Here is a 21,939-nt window from a genome sequence, read left to right as displayed (position 1 = left end):
CCTCCACTGATGTCTAGGGCTCATCACAGGCAAGTTTCCTTGAACTTCTCCTGTATATTTTAGACAAAACTGAGAAAAGGAAATATTTTTATATAGATACAGAGACAATGCATTATGTGTACATGTACATACACACGAACACACACACACACACACACACACACACACACACACACACACACACACATCATAACATGGAAGCTTCTTCCAGGGCAGTAAGGACTGGGCTTAAACCTGAGTCATGAACATGGCAAAGCAGCACACTATCTAGGTGAGCTATTTCACCGGCACCTTAGCCCATATTCCTGTGCTGAAATGTAGACAGTGGTGAATTGTGTGGTGTGTGTTTTTCTCTGCCCCCTCCCCCTGCTACAAATGACCACCTGAGCTTACTCTGCTACCATTGCACACCTGCTCAGTGAGTGTTCTTGGCTCACACCACCCTTTGCTGTGAAGACTTGTATAACAGGACAGAGTCCTTACACGCCCTTCCCTTCTACCTTACTGTAATTTAAAAAAAAATTATCTTTGCCACCAGGCTTTGGTGCCTACATGAGTCCACTGCTCTTGGTGACTATTTTCCCCCATTACAGTTAGATAGAGAGTGAGAGACAGAGAGAGATAGAGAAGGAGACAGAGAGAAGGAGAAACACTGAAGCATTGCTTTACTACTCTTGAAGCTTCCCTCCCTTGCAGGTGTCCCTGCCATGTGGTGGCCCTGGGCTCAAATCCTTACATGCACTCTGCCAGGTTAGTCATCACTTGCTCCCCCCCCCAACCCCCCAGTGAGCAGGACTTTAAAGTGATCATCTTTGACAAAGCAGGACATCACTGGGCTTCTAGAAGCAGGAATACTCCCCTCACAGAATCAGTGTCACTGAAGGTGCCACCCTGGGTGACCTCAGCTGGCAAGGTTGCTCATGTCCCTGGAGATGTTCTTTGCAAACTGTAGTGTATGGATGAATGTCCCTACAGAAGCTCACCTGGACTCTTTTCCTGACACAGGGAGCAAATGTCCTCATGCATGGGACCATCAGATTGTCTTCTTGATGAGCCTCATATTTGGAAACAACAGAAATAAGGGAGTCGGGTGGTAGCACAGTCAGTTAAGCGCACATGGCATAAAGTGCAAGGACTGGCGTAAGGATCCCGGTTCAAGACCCTGGCTCCCCACCTACAGGGAGTTTGCTTCACAGGTGGTGAAGCAGGTCTGCAGGTGTCTATCTATCTCTACCCTTCTCTGTCTTCCCCTCCTCTCTCCATTTCTCTCTGTCTTATCTAGCAATGATGACATCAATAACAACAATAATAACTACAAGAATAAGAAAAAAACAAGAGCAACAAAAGGAAAATATAAAAAATGAAAACATAAATGCACACATATATGCATATGTGTCTATTTATACATGCAGTTCTTTTCATATATATGCATGAGTTCCACATATATATTTATATATGTGTTATAGGTCTTTCTTTTCATATATATGTACTTATAAGCCCCACATTTGAAATGAAATATTTAAATATATGCATATATACTTGAATATATAAACAGTATATATACACATATATTTGATTTATATTCATATGGGCATATGCTTATTCAAAAATTAACATGTATATTTACATTATTTATTTACTACAGCTAAGAAAAAATAGTCCAGATAATTAGATGTCCCTGGCTCTCTCTTTCTCTCCATTATTCTCTTTGTCTCTGTCTCTTCTATATTCCCCTCTCTTTTGACTCTTTTACCTCTCTGTGTCTTTCTCAGAGCACAAAATAAATGAATAAATGAATGAAAGGCAAAGTCGCAGGAATTTCAAGTGGGAGCAAAACTGAACCCCCAGTCGGGACCTCTGAGGTTCTGTCACTTGCTGGCAAAAGCACAGGAAGGGAGGTGACTCAGGACAAAAGTGAAGCAGTGCAGAGAAAGCAGGTGCTAAATTTAGTCAGTGCTGCTGCAGGCTTGCATGCGGCTGAGTCAGTAGCTACATGGGACCCAGCCACAAGGAGCTCCTGCAACTCTTAAGGACAAAGGCTGCAGCTCTGGAAGTTGGCCAGCCTGCTGGGAAAGGCCTTGTGATCCAAAGTCTGCCTCAGTTTCTGTCTTTCCAGGTTGGGACTAGGCATCTGTCTCTGCACAAGGGGCAGGGCAATGACACTGTAGTCTCTGAGAAGATTGGCTCTGGGCCAAAGGAGACTTGCAGACTTTCCAGAACCTATCCCACCCCCCACCCCCCCATCTGTAGCCTCACTTCCAGGGGTCACTTGGTCCCCAGCACACATGTGGGAGAGAACACTGGGTACATGAAAGAGAAGATGTGTAGAAAGGGGCAGAATATTACAGAAAAGGGTAGTTTTTTGCCAGAGAGCACATGTGAGGCCTGAACACATGGGCAAAAACAACATGTATGTTTCAATGAGCCAAAAATGAGGCTGAAGAAACTATTCAAGAGAGGGACTCATCTGTTTCACAGTTTAAAGCACATTTTATCATGCTCAAGGTCCAGGGTTCAAGCCCCATTTCCTCAACTGCCAGGGGTAAGCTTCATGAGCTGTGGAGCAGTGCTGCATGTCTCTCTCTCTCTCTCTCTCTCATTTCTCTATCTTCCCTTCCCTATTCAATTCCTTCCTTCCTTCCTTCCTTCCTTCCTTCCTTCCTTCCTTCCTTCCTTCCTTCCTTTTTCTTTCTTTCTTTCTTTCTTTCTTTCTTTCTTTCTTTCTTTCTTTCTTTCTTTCTTCTTCCTTTCTTCCTATGTTTTCTGAGTGTTTAAATGTAAATGACTTAATGATTCAACTGTCTGCCCTGGTGGATAGTGCGAAGGTTGAGGTTAAGAACACAATTCTATGGCCAAACAATATAGCTCATTTGGATAATAACTTACTTCCAATAGCTCATTGGGTCATGCATTGCTTTGCCATGTATATGACACAGGTTTAAACCCAACCCTCATTACATTGGAGAAAGCTTTGGTGCTGTGGTGTCTCTCTCTCTCTGTGTTTTTCTTCCCCTAGTTCTACTAAAAATAGGACACGATTCTCTTATCTATATTTCACATATGTGTGAAAGCATCCAATAGCTGTCTCTCAGCAATAGATCTTCCACCTTCCACTAAGCATTACCACCTCCACCTTCAACTGTGTTGTCCTGAAGGACCCAACATCACATTTTAACAGCTAACAGCTAACTTGCGGAGCTGTGGGGGGCAGAGTTAGGATGTCTGCCAATTTCGCTGTAGATAAGCAAGTAGGTGGCAGGAGTAGTGGAACAGTGAAACAGTGTTGCAAGTGTCTCTCATTCTCTCTATCTCTCTATTTCTCATCTCCCATAAAATTGGCCTCATGGAATGGTAGAATTAAGCAGGCATAGAGCTCTAATGATAACGCTGGTGGCAAAAAAAAATAAAACAAAACAAAACAAACAAAAAACATAATGCAATGTGCCTTCACTATTACTTCTGAGGATGCTGAAAGCACTCTCTAATTGGTCAACAGGGAGGGAGGGAACCTGGAGCAGGTATCAAGGCCAAGGAAAATTGGCAGAGTCTGCTTCCTCTCCATGTAGCCACCCAGATAACTCCCCTCCATTGACACCCACACTTGGCTGGCATCCACACTGCCTCCTCTTAGTCTGGGTTTCAGTTGTCCCCCCTCTCTCTCTGCCAAAGAACTTCCTTGTGCTCTTCTCCAGGGTCAGGCCTTGCCTCTTGCTGCCTCTGCCTCAGTCTGGAGCTTACTCCAGAGTCACTCACCTTAATTCACACTGGACTCTTAGTTCTCCATCTAAGCTCAGGTGGGTTTTCTGCTGGAGCTTCAAAGCCTTATTTCCTAAAGATCACCCTAGAGGAATACCTCCAGGGGTTCCCAAATCACACAAACTCTTTACCTTACTCAGCAGTAACCTGCCAGGTACTAGAACACATACTGAGATTTCAAAACTAAGCCAACAGCTAAATCACAGACTCCAGGAGAAAGTAGAGTTTCACTATCAAGAGGAGTGTTTGGGGGAAGCATTAAGGTCAGGGTTAGGTTTAGGGATAGGGATAGGGTTAGATTCTATTAACCTGAAGCTATCTGAACATTCCAGCTACCTCAGTTGATTCACAACCAAGGAGGGAAGGTTGTGACAATGATACCATAGCTTGGGTGTGCCAAGGCCATAGTGGAGCATGACATTATTTTTGGAAGGTCTATCAGCAATGCTGGTATCTAGTTGAAAGCAGTTCATATTTTTATCGTCAAATAACTAAAGGAACACCTTCCTTTCTAAATAGATCCAAGATGACTTCATAGTGACAGTGGCTTTGATGTCACCTTCTAAAATGCAGAGGTGATTGGCCAGGTAGGAGGACCTCCTGTCTCCTCATTTGAGAAGGTGTGAAGGGTGAACTAGTGTATCAGTTTTAGTGATCACCAAGAGATGGAGTTAGTGTGTTTAGCTGGGTATCGTGTTATGATATGTCTTCTGTGCTTAGATTTTTGGGAAGCCATTGAAGCATTTCAGCAGGACAATGCCACAACTAGAGCTATGCAAAATAAGATGTTGGTAATTGTGTAAAGGAAGAACTGGAGTCATGTCCAGCTTGTTAGGAAGTCATTGTAATAATCCAGGTAAGAAGTGGTGAGAGTCTGGATTAAGGTAATGATTTTGGGGATAGAGAGAATGCAGTAGGCAAGAGTAGATACTAAGGCAGAAAATCCTATAGGATCTGGGGTTTTGAAGTGAGGGATTGATGTGCAAAGAAGAATCTGGGATGTCTGCCAACTTTCTGCTGTGGACAAGGGGGTAGGTGGCAGCATCCAGCTACAAAATATTGGAAACTGAAAGGTAGAATCATTTTGATAATGGGTCCTACAGTTTGCCATTTTCCAAAGGAGTCCTGGTTTCTTTTAATGGAAAGAATATTAAAAGCTATGTTTTTTTCCCCCTTTTGTTGCCCTTGTTTATCATTGTTGTTGTTATTGTTATTGCTGTCATTGTTGTTGGGTAGGACAGAGAGAAATCGAGAGAGGAGGGGAAGACAGAAAGTGGGAGAGAAAGACAGACACCTGCAGCCTGTGAAGCGAACCCCCTGCAGGTGGGAAGCTGGGGGTTCAAACCAGGATCCTTACTCCAATCCTTATGCTTTGCGCCATGTGCTCTTAACTTGCTGCGCCACAGCCCAGCTCCCAGCTATGGTTTTTACTTGCTAAGTTATTTCTTTCCCCTCACTTCATTGGGGAATTAATGGTTTATGGGATGATTGTTGACAACTTCTCATCTCCCCATGATAGGATTCGGCAAGATACTTTCACCCTAATCCTGTTCCTATTCTACCATCATGCACCAGGACCCCAAAGCTCTCTTCTTCTGCTCACTTCTCTTCCTTTCCCAGAATCCTGTGCTTTGGTGCAATGCACCTCACTCAGTCCAGTGGTTTGGAAAAAGTGTTAAGTTTGTTATCTTCTGTAGGATAGAGTGAAGAAGTGTATGCATGCATGTTGACATGGCTATGTTTATCAGTAGATAGCTAATTGTTCCAGTACTCTTTCCTGAAAAGAAGACACTTTCTCCATTGAAATGTCTTTGCACCTTAGCAAACTCACCCATGTATCTCTTCTGTTGCTAGTGTCACCCTATCATATCACTACAGCAGTAGAGGGAGTCCTGAAGTTGAGTATTGCCAGTTGTTGCTCTTCTTTGGTCTTTCCTTTGCTGTCCTTGGTCTTTTGCTTTGTCATATGAGATTTAAGTTGATATGTTGATGTTCACAAAGTACCTTATTGAATATTGATTAGGAAGAACTGCATCAATTACCTAAATTGGGAACAACCAATATTAGAAGAGTTGAATTTAATAGACCTGTTTACTTAGAATACATTTTATTTAGTTTATCAGACTTTTATAATTTTAATCTTCCTCCCTATCTTTCTCTCTCTCTCCCTTCCTCTCTCCTTTCTCTCCCCCTCTCCCCCTCTCCCTCTCATTCTCTCTCTCTCTTTCTTTCTTTCTTTCTTTCTTTCTATTTCTTTCTTCCTTTCTCTTCCATTCTTCCCTCCCTCCCTCTCTCTTCCTCCCTTCCTTCTTTCCTTCCTTCCTTCTTTCCTTCCTTCCTTCCTTCCTTCCTTCCCTCCCTTTCCTTCCTTCCTTCCTTCCTTCCTTCCTTCCTTCCTTCCCTCCCTTTCCTTCCTTCCTTCCTTCCTTTCCTTCCTTCCTTCCTTCCTTCCTTCCTTCCTTCCTTCCTTCCCTCCCTTTCTTCCTTCCTTCCTTCCTTCCTTCCTTCCTTCCTTCCTTCCTTCCTTCCTTCCCTTTCCTTCCTTCCTTCCTTCTTTATGAGAAAACTGCTCAGCTTTGGCTTATGGTGGTGCTGGGGTTTGAATTGGGACCTTTGAGCCTCAGTCAGGAAAGTCTTTTTGTACAGAATGATTATGCTGTCTTCTCAGTACCATAGTTTTCTTTTAAATATAACTTTTGTACCTATTTTGTTAGATTTGTTTCTAAGCATTTCATGCTTGATGGTGTTAATGTTACTGGCATGATGTTTTACATTTTAAATTCCAGTTCTTCATTATTGGTATATAGTGACAGATAGCATTCTTGGAAAATAATTTACTTTTGTATATCAACCTAGTTTTTTTTAATCTGACCTTGCTGTTGTTAAAATTTATGAGGCTCTTGCCGGGCCGGCTAGCTTCACGGTGGTGAACAGAGACGCGGAGACAACGGCTGGGCAGGGAAGCTGTATTTCTTTATTCAGGAACAACGATTCATAAACTAAGACAAACTAATCACCAAACAGAACTCTGCTGTCTCTTTGCGGCGGCGCAAGCACTCTCTCTTTTACTCTGGAACTCAGGAACTCTCCAACTCTGGAACTCTGCCTAACTCTGGCACTCTCAAACTCAGGAACCCTCTCCCTTACTCTCGAACTCAGAAACTCTCGCACTCTCGCACTCTCGAACTCCGGAACTCAGGAACTCTGTCACTGGGGAACTCAGGAACTCTCGGACTCCGGAACCCTCTCCCAGGGTCCCTTGGGGCGGGGCCAAGCAGGCCCGCGAAATTAACAGGACTCATCCAATTCTCTTGGAGGGGGAGGGCTAGAACAAGCCAATGTAAAGCATACGACAATTCTCCCTTTTCTTTTTAACTAAATGACTATAGTATCAAGGGTGTGGGGTGAACAGAAACATATATAACCAAAACCAGCATGTTGCCAAGGGAAGGCCTGAGGGGGCCATATCTGAAAAAAAAAACATTTCTTGCCTCTGGGGGGCTACTTGCCTCGACGGGCATTTGCATGGGGGCGGGGAACGGCCTAGGGTCCCAAAGGCAGCTGGCTGCAACTTACTTACTATGAAACAAAACTTGTTATTAGCATATCTACTGCACGATCTAACATTTCTAATAGAGAAGGAATTTGAGACTTTTACATATCAACAACGTCTTTTAACCTTTTGTTACACCCATTCAAGATGGAGACACACCCTAGGTGTGGGCCAGAGAGGAAACCTCAGGCATGAGAATAATTAGCATAGCCATTGTGCGATCTACCATTTCTAATAGAGAAGGTAGTGTTTTACATATCAACAAGTCTATTTAACCTTTTGTTTAGACCAACTTAGTTAAAATATATTGATTGTTAACTAAATTTTACCTCAGACTTTAAATGTAAGTTAATTTTTATCTTTATGAGGATTATATTGAAAACCTTTTTCATTTAACTTTGACTAGTAAGAATTTAGCCTTAAAGCTACTGTTTACCGAACTTTAAACATACACATAAACATGGTCATTAATACACAAGGAGAGAAACCTTTGTTACGAAGACATGTCATTTTAAACACGAATTTAAATCTGTACTGTCTTAGTTGTTGGGGGGGGGGGTTCACCATCTGGAGGTGGCTTCCCGCGCAGCTCCATTCCCGAGCAGCTCCACTTCTAGGAATTGCAGGTTGCGATCTCTGTACAAGTCTCTGCGTACTCCAGCTTGTCTGCCTTCAGACCGGACCGGCGGCTGGAGATCTCGTGTGTCCAGTTTTGGCAGGGAGCCCGGGGGTCCGGGAGGCCCGGGATGGTTCCAGAATTCATAGCAAGAGGGCAGGCAGGCCATCTTTGTAGAAGGCGTGGGCCTAGGTGCCCAGGGGTGGCGGCCATGATAGAACGCCGCGGCCCTGCCCCATGGCCCTGCCATGTCTGCTGCCCTGTTCGCAGTGGCCGAGCAGCGTGGAGGGATCACGCGTCCAGTGCCCTGCGCCACGCGGTGGACAGCAGGCTCCTGTGGGCTGGCCTCAGGCTCTTGCATGTTGGCCTCGGGCTCCAGCATGTTGGCCTCAGGCTCCAGCATGTTGGCATCGGGCTCCAGCATGTTGGCCTCAGGCTCCAGCATGTTGGCATCGGGCTCCAGCATGTTGGCATCGGGCTCTAGCGTGCTGGCATCGGGCTCTTGCATGGTGGCGTAGGCCTCCTGCGGGCTGCGGGGCTGCGGGCGCAGTGCGCGGGGTTGTCTGGGCGCAGCCGGCTGGCTGGCTGTTTGACCAGGTGGAAACAGCAGCTCCGCGCCTTGCCTCCCGCCCGCTGGCTCTTCCCGCTGGCTGTTCTGAGTTCGCCCGAGCGAGTGGAAACCACAGAGTGGTCCAGAGATAAATGTTCCAGAAACAGCAAAACAGTCTCGTGAAGAAAGAGCAGAGGCCTTTGGAGATCTCTTCACAAGCAGAAGAGAAGGCCATCGTACATAGGTAGCCAAATTGTCTTTACTTATCTGAGAGATGCGCAGGTCAGGTCCACGTGGGCGCCATTTGTTGTTAAAATTTCAGATGCTCTTGCCGGCCGGGTTGGCTTGCTTCACGGTGGTAACAGAGACGCGGAGACAACGGCTGGGCAGGGAAGCTGTATTTCTTTATTCAGGAGGAACTATTCATAAACTAAGACAAACTAATCACCAAACAGAACTCTGCTGTCTCTTTGCGGCGGCGCAAGCACTCTTTCTTTTACTCTGGAACTCAGGAACCCTCTCCCTTACTCTCGAACTCAGAAACTCTCGCACTCTCGAACTCTCGAACTCCGGAACTCAGGAACTCTGTCACTGGGGAACTCAGGAACTCTCGGACTCCGGAACCCTCTCCCAGGGTCCCTTGGGGCGGGGCCAAGCAGGCCCGTGAAATTAACAGGACTCATCCAATTCTCTTGGAGGGGGAGGGCTAGAACAAGCCAATGTAAAGCATACGACACCTTGCTATAACCTATAATTTTTAAATTAAATCTTTAGGATTTTCTATGTCCTCTAGAGGCTAGATGGTTTTATTTTTCTTACTTCTTAAGTTTTATTTATTTATTTATATGAAATACAGAAGATAGAAAAAACTAGAATATCATTCTGGCATATATGACACTGGACACTGAACTCATAATCTTATGCTTTTACCTCCAGTGCTCTAGACAATTAGCAGGTCATCAGAGATATTTTTCTTCCTTCTTAGTCTGCATCACTTTACTTTCTTTTTGTTGTCTTACTGTCCTAGTCTCTACTACTAGAGAGTTGAGTTGGAGTAGAGAGAGGACATCTTGGTTTTCTTCCCATTTTTATGGGCAAACTATTCATCTTTTCACCATTAGATATGACATTTGTTGAGATTTTTTGCAGATGATTTCACTGGGTTTAAAAAGTTCCCTTCCAGGACGAGTTCGCCGGGAGTTGTTATCATGAGTGGCTGTGGGACTTCATTAGATGACATTTTGCCTATTGATAGAATCTTTAGTCCATTGAGATCACAGATCATATTGATTCATTTTTGAATATTGAACTGGACTGGATAAAAATCCTGCTAGTGGTGGTGTATAATTCTCTTTCTTTTTCAGTAGCTGGAAATGAATACAATCACAGGTCACTTTTTAAAATATTTTGGCTTTTAATTATCTTTATTTATTGGAAAAAGACAGCCAGAAATTGAGAGGAGGGAAGATAGAGAGGGAGAGAGACACAGAGACACCTGCTGACTTGCTTCACCACCTGCAAAGCTTTCCATTTACAGGTGGGGACCGGAGGTTTGAATCTGGGCCCTTGTGCACTGTAACATGTGCACTCAACCAGGTGTGCCACCACCCAGCCCCAATTTTTTAAATTTATTAATAAAATGGAAATATTGGCAAGACCACAGGATAAGAAGGGTATAATTTCACACAATTCCCACCACCAGAACTCCATATCCAATCCCCTCCCTTGTAGAGTTCCTATTCTTTATCCCTCTGGGAGTATGGGCCCAGGATCATTATGAGGTGCAGAAGGTGAGAGATCTGGCTCAGGTCACTTTTTTTTAATTTAAATTTTCATTTGTAAAATGGAAACACTGACAAGAACATAGGATAAGAGGGTACAATTCCACACAATTCCCACCACCAGAACTCCGTATTCCATTCCTTCCCCTGATAGTTTTCCTATTCTTTAACCCTCTGGGAGCATGGACCCAGGGCCATTATGGGTTGCAGAAGGTGGAAGGTCTGGCTTCTGTAATTGCTTCCTCGCTGAACATGGACATTGACAGGTTCATCCATACTCCAAGCCTCTCTCTCCCTTGCCCCAGTGGGGCAGAGTTCTGGGGAAGAGGGGCTCTGGGACACATGGTGGTGTCATCTGCCTTGGGAAGGCTGGTTGGTATCATGGTAGCATCTGGAACCTGGTGGCTGAAAAAGAGTTAACATAGAAAACAAAGCAAATTATTTACTAATCATGAACCTAAAGGCTGGAATATTGCCAATGAAGATTTGGGTTCTCTGTTTGGAAAAAGCTAGTAGGTCTATTTTAGGTATATTCTAAGGGACCCATGACTTTACTAGTTTTTGCCTGTGCCAGACATCTAATATGCAGGTGACCTAAGTTATTGTCTTTGGAGATGGTATAGTTGGAAAAAGGACCAGAAAGTTGGATCAGGGAAGAGAGAAGCTCCCAAATATAGGAAAATATATAAATATTGTTAACTATAAACGCCATTGATTTGATGTGTGTCCACAGTCAGTACAGGAGCCTATGTTACTTCTGCATCCCTATAGGTCTGAGCTCACATTCCATGTTCATGGCTAGGAACTTCCCAGGCTGCACTAATTTCAGGATTCATCATCCTCAGGTGATAGGCAGAGTATGCTATCCAACCTCCCTTTGGAGAATGGAACATTCCCTACCACTGTTGATCCACATTGAGGGCCAAGTCCTATAGGGGCCCACACTTTTTACGCCAGTGTTCGTGCCTACATTGCATCTCCTGCTCCCGTATGGGTTCATTACTTCTCACCTGGGACCTTCCGTTTGTCATATTACTTATGATCTATTGATCTTAGATTCTTTAGTGCCACCATAATGAAAAATCTAACCTTTGAGAGCAGAGCTTGTCTGAAAAAAAATTCACTCTCTGCTTTAGTGTTATATATTTTTTTGCTCTCTGACAAAATATCTTTACTGGTGTTTTCATACCTATTGCTTAGAATTATGCTTGATACTTGTTAATATTATGAACAATTTTCTAGAAGTAAAAAAACAAAAAAATTAATTCTAGACACAGTATGTTCTAAAGTCTGACAACCAAATGCTGAGGTTGTTTAATAATGTAAATTTCGTGCTACTGATGGTGACATACAGAAATTAATTTACTCATTTATTTTTTCCACAAGGGTTATTGCTAGGACTGATAGCCTATACAACTCCAGTACTCCCAGTGGCCATTTCTTAGGTAGAGAGTGGGAGACAGAGATAGAGAAAGGAAAAGTGAGAAAGAGAGAGACAGAGAGAGAAAAACACCCACAGCACTGCCATACTGCTCCTTAAGTTTTTTCCCCTACAGGTGGGGACCTAGAGCTTGGACCCAGGTTCTTGAACATGGAGCATATGAGCTCTACCTATTGACCACCACCTGGTCCCTGCTTATTTTATGAAGGGAGAGAGAGACAGACAGACAGACAGACAGACAGACAGACAGAGAGATTAATGGAGCCCAGAACACTATTCAGCATAAGTGATGCTGGGAATTGAACCTGGGTCCTCAGATATCCAAGCCCTGTGCTCTTACTGTTGGACTACTTTCATGGGTAACTTTAGTGACAGTGAAAATGAATAATTTCCAGACACAGAGAATCTTCTAATGGCAGACAACACATTACTGAACGCAATGTTGGAACCTCATTCTTTATTTGGGCCACCAGTGTCAAGGGACTCACACAAGTGTATAAATGTGATGGCATTGCACATGGCATTTGACTATCATCAAAAACTCAGCCTGGCACTAATCCCACCTCCATTATTTATTTCTCAACCTGTGCTCCCTTCTCTGTCTGGGACAAGAGTAGACAGATGATAGAAGGAATGTATATAGTGGCTGTTTGACTGAAGGGGCCTAAAACCTATGAGGGTGATCTCCCATATGAGATAAGTCAAGACAAGCAGAATGAAGGAAAGAGACCTCTTTTATTTTCTCCCCCAAATTCTTTTGGGAAGAGAGAAGGCATAATTTCAGACCCTTCTCTTCTTTCTGTTTTGAGAGGCAAATATGTTTCAGAAGCCTGCTAGTCATCTCCCTTCTCCAAGACACCTGGTGCAAAATGTTTATCCCAATCAAGTGTCACAGCTGCACTGCTAGAACATTCCTTACTCAGTCTTTGAGATTTTTCTGGTATCATTGGGAATGCTTTACAATAGTTATGTGGAAACTCTGTATGAACACTTACAAAGCGAAGCAGGGAACACACCTGGACTAATGTCAATATTTATCAGCTATTTTAGTGGGGACTTTCTCTCCATGTCCCCCAATATGAACACTATTCTGCTGTCCAGAGTGAATTTCCAGGCAACTGCTATTTTTGTTGGAAGAAAACAACACTACCCTGGTTTTGGTGAGTCAGCCTGTTCCTGCCTGAAAGCTATTATTTTTTTTTTCCACCCTGCTTCTTGTGTATCTTCTTTGAGTAAGCCATACTTCTAACCTTATTTGTAGCCATTTAACTTTTATATATTTAAAGACAAGGGGTGGTGGAAAGAATCAGAGGTCAGAGCAGCCAGTACTCTGAGCATAGAGGCAGGAGCTCTGGCATATAGGTCATACTCTCTACCAGCAGAGCTGCTTCCCTCGTCAGACACTAACATAATTTTTATTTTGCCACCAGGGTTATCACTGGGCCTTAGTGCCTGCAGGACTGTGCAATTGCTGTTGGTCATTTGTTATTTTAACCAGGCTGGCTCCAAGGGCAGGTAACAGAGACGACCAGAGACACATGGCTGAGCTGAAAACGCAGTTTAATCTTTATTCACGAGCGGGCAAACATGTGCTCTCCTGTCTTTCTCCTCCGGCGGCAGAGAGGGACTCAAACTAGTCACCACACAGATCTGTTCTGCTTCCTTCTCCTCCAGCGGCTGCAGCAGGAACCCCGGAAGGAAGTACGTAGGGTAGGGGGCGGGGAGAAAGAGAGGCGCGAAACTAGCCAGGGCTAAACCACAATCTCCCAGAGGTGGGGGGGGGGGTGAGACCAAAACCAATGTGAAGCATACAACAATTCCCCCTTTTCTTTTTAACTAAATGACCATAGTATCAAGAGTGTGGGGTGAACAGAAACCTATATTGTACAGGCATTTTCAAAAAAGAAACTGGCACAAATATGGAGGCACATGTAAGCGAGCACCAAGAATCAGTGTGCTGCCAAGGGAAGGCCTGAAGAGGCCATTTTTTGCCTCTGTGGGCAAAGCTTTATCAGCTAAAGAACCTTTGCTGCCTCTGTGGGCTTTTGCCTCAACGGGCATTTTTTTTTTTTGTCTGTGGGCATTACCTAGCATGGGGGCGGGGATATGGCCTAGAGTCCCAAGGCAGCTGGCTGCAGTCAGTCTTTGAGAAACCCAGCAGCATAAAGGGAAGCTGCTAGTTTTGTGCAAATTGTCCAAGAGGTGTACCAGTGAGTCCGATAGAAGTGCCAGTCCAAAGAAGATGTCCACCGAAGAATTGCCAGGGGGTGAATTGTTGTACGTCTGTCTCCATGGGGAATGTCAGCCATCGGAATTGTGCTTTTCTGTAGAGAACTTGACCACTGCAATTAACTTACTATGAAAAAACACTTGTAGCAGGTTAGAAGTTTACCACAATTGATAAGTCTATTACAATTGGAAGTCTTTTTAAGTATGATTTTAAGGTTGTTTAAAGTTTAAACAATGAAATATGGAAAGGTAAAAAGAAGAACCATGAAAAAAAAAACCCTAAGGCATGAGAATCATTAGCATAACCACTGTGCAATCTACCATTTCTAATTGAGAAGGATTCGAGAGTTTTACATATAAACAAGTCTATTTAACCTTTTGTTACACCCATTGAAGATGGAGACACACCCTAGGTGTGTGCAGGTTTTTTTTTTTAGACTAACAGTTAAAATATATTGATTTTTAACTAATTTTTAACTCAGACTTTAAATGTAATTTAATTTTACCTTTATGAGAACTATGTTGAAAACCTTTTTCATTTAACTCTGTCTGGTAAGAATATAGCCTTAAAGTTACATTTTTAACCTTAAAGTTAATGTTTAACAAATTTTAAACACACACGTAAATATGGTCTTCAATACACAAGGATGAAAACTTTTGTTCCGAAGACATGTCATTTTAAACATGAGTTTAGATCTATACTGTCTTAGCCGTTCAGGGAGTGCATTGTCCAGCGGTGGCTTCTTGCATGACTTCAGCTCCAGGAATTGTAGGTAGAGATCTCTGCAGGAATCTCTGTGTATTCTAGCTTTTCTGACTTCAGAGCTGAGTTGGGGATCTTGGCCAGGGGGCCCAGTTTCGGCAGGGAGCCTGCAGTCTCCGGGTGGTCCAGGATCTGTCCAGACTTCATAGCAGGAGGGTGGGCTGGCTGGCCGTGCAGAAGGTGCAGGCCGAGGTGTCCTGGGTTGGTGGCCAGGATGGGTTGCAGCCCTGCCCGCCATGCCGGCTGCCCTGCTCTCGGTGGCCGAGCAGCATGGGGGGAGCCCATACCCAATGCCCCACGCCACACGGCGGAAAGCTGGCTCATGCGGACTGGCGTTGGGCGGAAACCACAGAGTGGTCCAGAGATAAATATTCCAGAAACAGGGAAACAGTCTCATGAAGAAAGGGCAGAGGCCTTTAGAGATCTCTTCACAAGCAGAAGAGAAGGCCATAGTGCATAGGTAGCCAAAGTCTTCACTTATCTGAGAGATGTGCAGGGCAGATCCCACGTGGTTAAAACAACAGTCATTTATTTTTATAGAGATTGAAAGACAGAGATAGAGAAGGGAAAGAAAAAGAGAGGGGCTAGGTGGTGGCATACCTGGTAGAGTACAATTATTACAATCTACAAGGACCCAGGTATAAGCCCCCAGTCCCCATCTGTAAGGGGAAGGAAGTTCACAAGTAACAAATCAGTGATGCAGATGTCTCTCTCTCTCTCTTTCCTGCCTATCTCAATTTCCTTCTGTCCTATCCAATAAAATATAAGCAGGAAAAATGGCTATTAGGAGCAGTGGATTTGTAGTGCTTGCACCTAGCTCCAGTCTGGTTACTGATGGTGGGGGAGAGAGAGAGAGAGAGAGAGAGAGAGAGAGATCATTCCACCACTCATGAAATGTCCATCCTTCGGTTGGGGACTGGTGACTTGAACCAGGGTCCTCATGCATGGTAACATGCACACTCTACTGGGTGAACCACAATGACTTAAATGCTAAGATGGCACAGTTTTTAGGGCTTCATTCAAAGACAGAAGCTTGGTTTGCCATCTCTGGACCCAGGATGGCTGGGTTGAATATATAAGAGGGTTGAATGTATTGCCAGTCACTGCAGAGAACTCTGCATTTATTTCATCCTAAGTGTGAGATGTGATTGTTCATTTTTCCATGGAAAGGGATGAAGCTATGTTCTCCAACTGAGGTTACAAAGAATTCTTGTACTGGTCTGCACTGCCACTGCCACATATATGAGTTATTCCAAAGTCTGAGTTCTGCTCTCACACGCAGAGCTGCCCAGAGCTGCTTGAGGTGACTGGCTCCACATTTTTGCTGTTCAGACCATGCCCTGAAGTGGTTGGGGGCACTGGCCAATGGGGATGACTGCTCTCACCAGACTGTGGGGTCCTTGCAAGCCTCTGGCAAAGGAAGGTTCAGTGGTGACACTTGTTCTACTTGCATTGCTGGAAAGTACCTTTCCTGTTCCTACAGCTAACACCTGTACTGAGCATCACTTGTATACATACTGCAGTATCTGGAGTTTATTTCAATTGCTGTGTGATTTATTTATTTATTTATTTATTTACTTATTCATTTTTAAAATTTTTTCACAGGGATGCATGTAGGGTCTCTTCCATGCAAAGTATCACTGTACATCCTCCCATCTTCTTCCAATCTTCCTTCCTTCTTTCCTTCCTTCTATTCTCTCTCTCTCTCTCTTTCCTTCTTTACTTTCTTTCTTTCTTTTTTGATAGGACCTCTGCACCTGCACAAATAATCCAAAACTCCTGGCTGGCATTCCCCTTTTATTACATTTTCTTTTTATTTTATAGTAAAGAGAAAACTTGAGAAGGAATGAAGAAATAGAGAAAAGAGAAAAAGATCCATTTGCAACCCTACTTCACTGCTCATATACCACCACCCCCTGCAGGGGACATGGGGCTTGAGCCTGGGTCCTTATACATGGTAATGTCACATTCTACTGGGTGTACTACCACTGCCTGGCCCCTTTCCTTTTTAATTTTAAAAATGGAGAAGAGAGAGATAGATACCACAGCATCACTCTATTGTCTAAGGCACTTCCTCCATATTATTCATGCTGTTCCCTGGTAGTGCTAGGGTTTGAACCCAGAGTCTCATTCCTGCTAAGGCACGTTACCTAAGCAGAACGTTCTTTCTTGACCTTTCTGTTCCTGTCTTATGCAGCCTATCTGACAGCCAGAGCTCTGGCAAGAGAAATCCCAGTGAGTTTAGCACTTTGCAGCTGCTTCATAGGAAGGCAAGATGGGAGCTGTTTGCAGTGGGAATGGTATTATGCTCTTATTTTTACTTGGATCAAGTAGAACTCAATATCTAGTTTTGAGATTATGTTCTGTTATGAAGAACCTTCAGCACTTATTGAAATGTGACCAGCTCCAAGCTTGTGACTGATAACAAGAAGAAGGTAACATTGACTAAGCAAATCTAGTATTGCGCTACCAACTGGGAACTCAAGTGAAACTCACTTCAGTGCCTGCAGTGATACCTGGAAAGTTCATAAAACTTGAGAGACCCATAAACCAGCCAGTTTCATCACAACAGAGATCTTGACTGGCCACTTATATGCTCATATTTTCCACACATTGATGGAAAAGCAAAAAATCCAGGTAGAATTTGAAGGGATTTAGAAGCCACATGGGCATGTGAGTAGGAAATATTCAGCTTCTCACTTGGTTTGGAGTCACTGAGTTTCTGAATTTCCCGTGAGAGGTCTACCTGGTTATCTTGGTCTGTTTTCTTTACAAGATGATATGAACTAAAGAAATCCTTTAGGAGGGCAGGGTGGTGATATATTAGGAAGAGCATCCTCATCACCATGCACAAGCCCCCCAGTTCCCACCTGCAGAGAGAAAGCTTCATGAGTGGCAGAGCAGTGCTACTGGAATCTCTGCTTCTATCTTCCTATATTCTGTCTCCTCTCTTTAAAAATATTTAATTTTAATGAGAGAGAGAGAGAGAAAGGGAGAGAGAGAGAGAGAGAGATCAGAGCACTGCTCATCTCTGACTTCTGGTGGTACAGGAGATTGAACATGGGGTCTAGGAGCCCCAGGTATGAAAGTCTTTTGCAGAACTATTATAATTATATTCTTTCCCCAGTCCTATTTCTTTTTTCTAAAGAAAAAAAACAGAAAAGGAAAACAAAAACAAAAAAAGAGCCTGTAGGGATTGTGGAGTCCTTCAGGTGCTGAGTCCTAGCAATAATTCTGGTAGAAATAAAATACACACACACACACACACACACACACACACACACACACACACACACACACACACTTCCTTTGGAAAGAGAGTAGCAGCAGGAGCTACTGGCTGGTTTGATGAACCTGGGAGCTCACTGGCTACCCCACATTGCATCAGGCTGGTAAACCTCACACCTTCTGCAGGACTGGAAAACACTAGCTGAGCATGAGCTCCCTTACTGTGAAAACCCTGGCTGTGAACATACTGACTGACGTGCATCTGAGCTCCCATGGCTCCTGTCAGCATATCCAGGACCAGCTCAAAGAGGAGAACTCGCATCTGCTTTTCACATGAGGACCAAGTCCACCTCCAGTGCTCTTTCTCCACCCCCACCACAGGGCTCTTAGAGCTAACAGGATGCTGTCAGAGCTTTCCACTTGGGGTCAGTCACTCCGGTCCACTGCCTGGACTTGGAAAGTGCAGCAGCCTTGCGTCCAGCTCACAGCCTTGAGCCCAGAAAGGAAGAAAAAAATGATTCCTTGTGAGATAATCCCTTTGGTCTGAACCTTCTTTGGTAGACTCTTAGAACCAGGCGAATGACCAGGACCTGAGCCGTGTCCCAGTTGTGGGAGAGGATGGACAGTAACCAGGAGTGGCAGCAGAAGCACAGCACCCTGACACTGATTAGTCAAAAAAGACCCAAATAGCTGGATGCCTGTTCACTGTACCTACTTATGTGGAAGCAGACACAGGCCAAGCAGAGGCTGTGTGTGTGTGTGTGTGTGTGTGTGTGTGTGTAAGCATGTGTACTTAGGAAGGGTGGTGGTGATAAATAACCTTCCAGAGAAATGCAAACGTTAATTTTTTTTCTGCAGTCCCAAAGAGTAACTGAACATTCAAGAACACAACTGTTTGGCTTTTGTTTTGGAAAGCCTCCACCCTGCCCCCAAAGGTATAGTCTTCAGTGAAGGGAAGTCAGGCAGGCAGCCCTCAGATGTTGGTCAGCTCTCTTTGGCAGAGCTGTCTGGGTGTGAGTATGTGTCTGCAAATTCTAGCTCTTTCCTCACTGCTCAAGCCTGGTTCAGTCTGCATTTGTTGCCAATGGTCTGATCACTGACCTTTACTGAAATTTCTCCATCTGCTAAGAAACTTCAAAGGTTTACCAGCAAGTCTAGGTGGAGGGGAGATATATATAGTAATTCTATATATATATATATATATATATATGTTTAATGTGTACATAAAATTATATATATAACTAATCATATAATAAAGCTATATATATACTCATATATAACTAAGTATATATGAGTAATTAAATATTATATATTAATATATAATGTGTAATTATTAATCTATATGAGATTATGAGTATAAAAATACATAATTTTAAATTTATGAAAATAGTCATTAGTTCTCCCAATGAAAGTCAGAGGACCAGTAAGTCCTGAGTCCTGGAGATACTGTTTTGTTTTTTTCTTCCTCGTTCTAATTAGGTTCTTTTCACTGCTCTGAGAATATGGACAACAGAGAGGCATGTTTATTTTATTCTGGCTTTGTGCTTGTCTTCAAGGCAACTTGATCCACTTTTGTCTTTCTCTGTGTAGAATCATATGGCGTGACTTGATGCTGTGTGACAGGTGGCACCCTCGGCGTGGCGTGTGGAGCCCTGTCACGCTGGCATTCCACACACAGGGCCTTGATTGGCTGATGACTGCTGGCTCTCAGACTCTGGGCAAAGGCTGCTCCAAGCAGCAAAATGACTCTCTGCTCCCAGGAGCTATAGGTATTGGATTACTGCCTGTTAGTTTGACATCTACAGTTTAAAGGCTTACTTTCAACAAAAATACACATAAAACAGAGTTCCCTTTCGCCTACCTTTGATCTGTAAGTGGTACCAAAAGGAAGAGGTTTTTTTTACTGGGAATTCTAGCAAGTTAGCTATTCACATAAACTAATAACAGATAAACATTTTGTGTATCTCTTGAGATCAGAAGAAAGTCTCATAAAGTTGTTTCAATGCAAGTTTTTTTTGCTGCTGCTTCTTCCTCATTCTTCTCCTCTCACTCCTCCTCCTTTTCCTCATTATTATTATTATTGGTCATCTCTAGAGCTTCACCTCTATGGGTTGAAAGAGATCACAACACGGAAGCTTCCTCCAGTGTGGTGGAGGTGGAGCTCAAACCTGATTCACTAACATGGCAAAGCAGTGCACTCTCCAAGTGAGCTATGTTACTGACCCACAAATTATATTTTAAAAAAGCTTTTCCAAGGACTGGGCATTGGTAGTTCTGGTTGAGTCCCCACCTGAGGGGGAAGCTTTGCAAGCTATGAAAAAGTGCCGTAGGTGTTTCTCTTACTCCCCTCTCAATTTTTCTCTGTCCTATAAAAAGGAGGGGGGCAAAGGGGAAAAATGACCTCTGAGAGCAGGGTATTTGTTGTGAAGGAACCAGTCCCAGTGATAGATAACCATGGTGGCAATTAAAATAATAAAATAAGTTTTTATGATTTGCTGAAGACTACTGTATTTGCTGATTTTTCTCTATGGTCAATTTAAACTCTCTAACTGAAGCCAGCTGTCACAAGAGAACATTCAAGAATGGAGGATTTGAAGAGCTATCTGCAGGTGCATTGTCTATAGAAGTTTTTCTTGGGTTTGAGGTAGATCTTTCATATTACAGGACTCAAAGTCTTGTCTGCCACATGGGGATATATCCTAGTGGTTCTCCAAAAGACTGTCATGTCTGAGGCTCCGAGGTCCCAGGTTCAGTCCCCAGCACCTCCATAAACCAGACCTGAGTAGTGCTCTGGTCTTTCTCTCTTAATCTCTTTCCTTTTCTTCCTCCTATTCTCTCTTCTCTTCTCTCCCACCCCCATTTGAAATAAAATAAGTAAGATATTAGAAAAAAAATGAAATAATTTTTTCTTTTCCTTTTTTATTTCAACTTCAAATTTATTTTAATGGTTGCCTGGCCAGGAATTGAACCTGGGTCATGGAAATTCTGGCAGAACTGCCGAGTCCTATCCACTAGACAACCAGGCCAATATATATTTTTTCTAAAAACCCAATAAAATGCTGTGCCTTTAAAGCTAGGGAAAATTAGTCACTCTCAGGTCCATATTCTGCTCTGGATATCTTCATGAAGGCATGAGAATGTTACTTACTGCTCCTACTTCATGGAAAACATTGAGGTAATAATAGCCTAGTCCAAAAATGTGTTTTGTATAACTACGGTGTCTCAAAAATAACGTGATTCTAAAGAAACTAACAGAAGCCACGAACAATATATGCAATCGATGTTATTTATTGTTTTAAAATGGACCCAGGTTCTTGTACATGGTAATGTGTGTATTCAGCCACGTGTACCTATTCCTGCCTTCCACCCCACCAGAGCACTGCTTAGCTCTGGCTCACGGTGGTGGGGACTGAACCTGGGATCTTTGGTGCCTCAGGCCCAAATCTTCTTATATAACTTTTTGCTGTCTCTCCAAACCAAAGTATTGTTTTCTTAAGAAAATGCCCTTGTCTGGTGATTTGGGAGGCAAAGAAAGATGATGTAGGAGTCCTCTGGAAAGCTGGAGTAAGAGGTATAAAAATTAAGTACATTTTTGTGAATAAGAAGATAGAAGATGGCTTGGTCCAGAAGGTGACGCAGTGGATAAAGCACTGGACTTTCAAGCATGTGGTCTCATACCAGAATGATGTCAGATTCTCTCTCTTCTCCTATCTTTGTCATTAATAAATAAATAAAATATTAAAAAAACAAGATAGAAGATGCACAGGGATAAGGAATTCATGTGCCTGTGTGTGTGCATGTGTATATAATGTGTGTGTGTGTGTGTGTTTTCAAACCTTCAGTGACTGGTTCTGCACAGGGTCTTGATGTCCTCTCACAGAGACTTTTAACTCAGGAAAATCTCTTTCTTATCAAAATGTTAAATGTGAGAATTATGAGTGTGTTTACTTCCTTTAACACACACACACACACACTCACACACACACACACACACACACACACACACACACACACACAGAGAG

At 43.4% G+C, this 21,939-nt stretch overlaps 1 pseudogene; it reads right to left on the bottom strand.

Moving 5' to 3' along the window:
- Window positions 1–4,573: 4,573 nt before the first annotated feature.
- LOC103119226 (poly(rC)-binding protein 2-like) overlaps window positions 4,574–21,939 on the bottom strand; it is a 113,779-nt pseudogene continuing 96,413 nt past the window's right edge.

Source organism: Erinaceus europaeus, chromosome 7 (assembly GCF_950295315.1).
Source record: "Erinaceus europaeus chromosome 7, mEriEur2.1, whole genome shotgun sequence".
In the NCBI taxonomy this organism is placed as follows: Eukaryota; Metazoa; Chordata; class Mammalia; order Eulipotyphla; family Erinaceidae; genus Erinaceus; species Erinaceus europaeus.
This window is presented reverse-complemented; position numbering and strand designations above follow the sequence as displayed.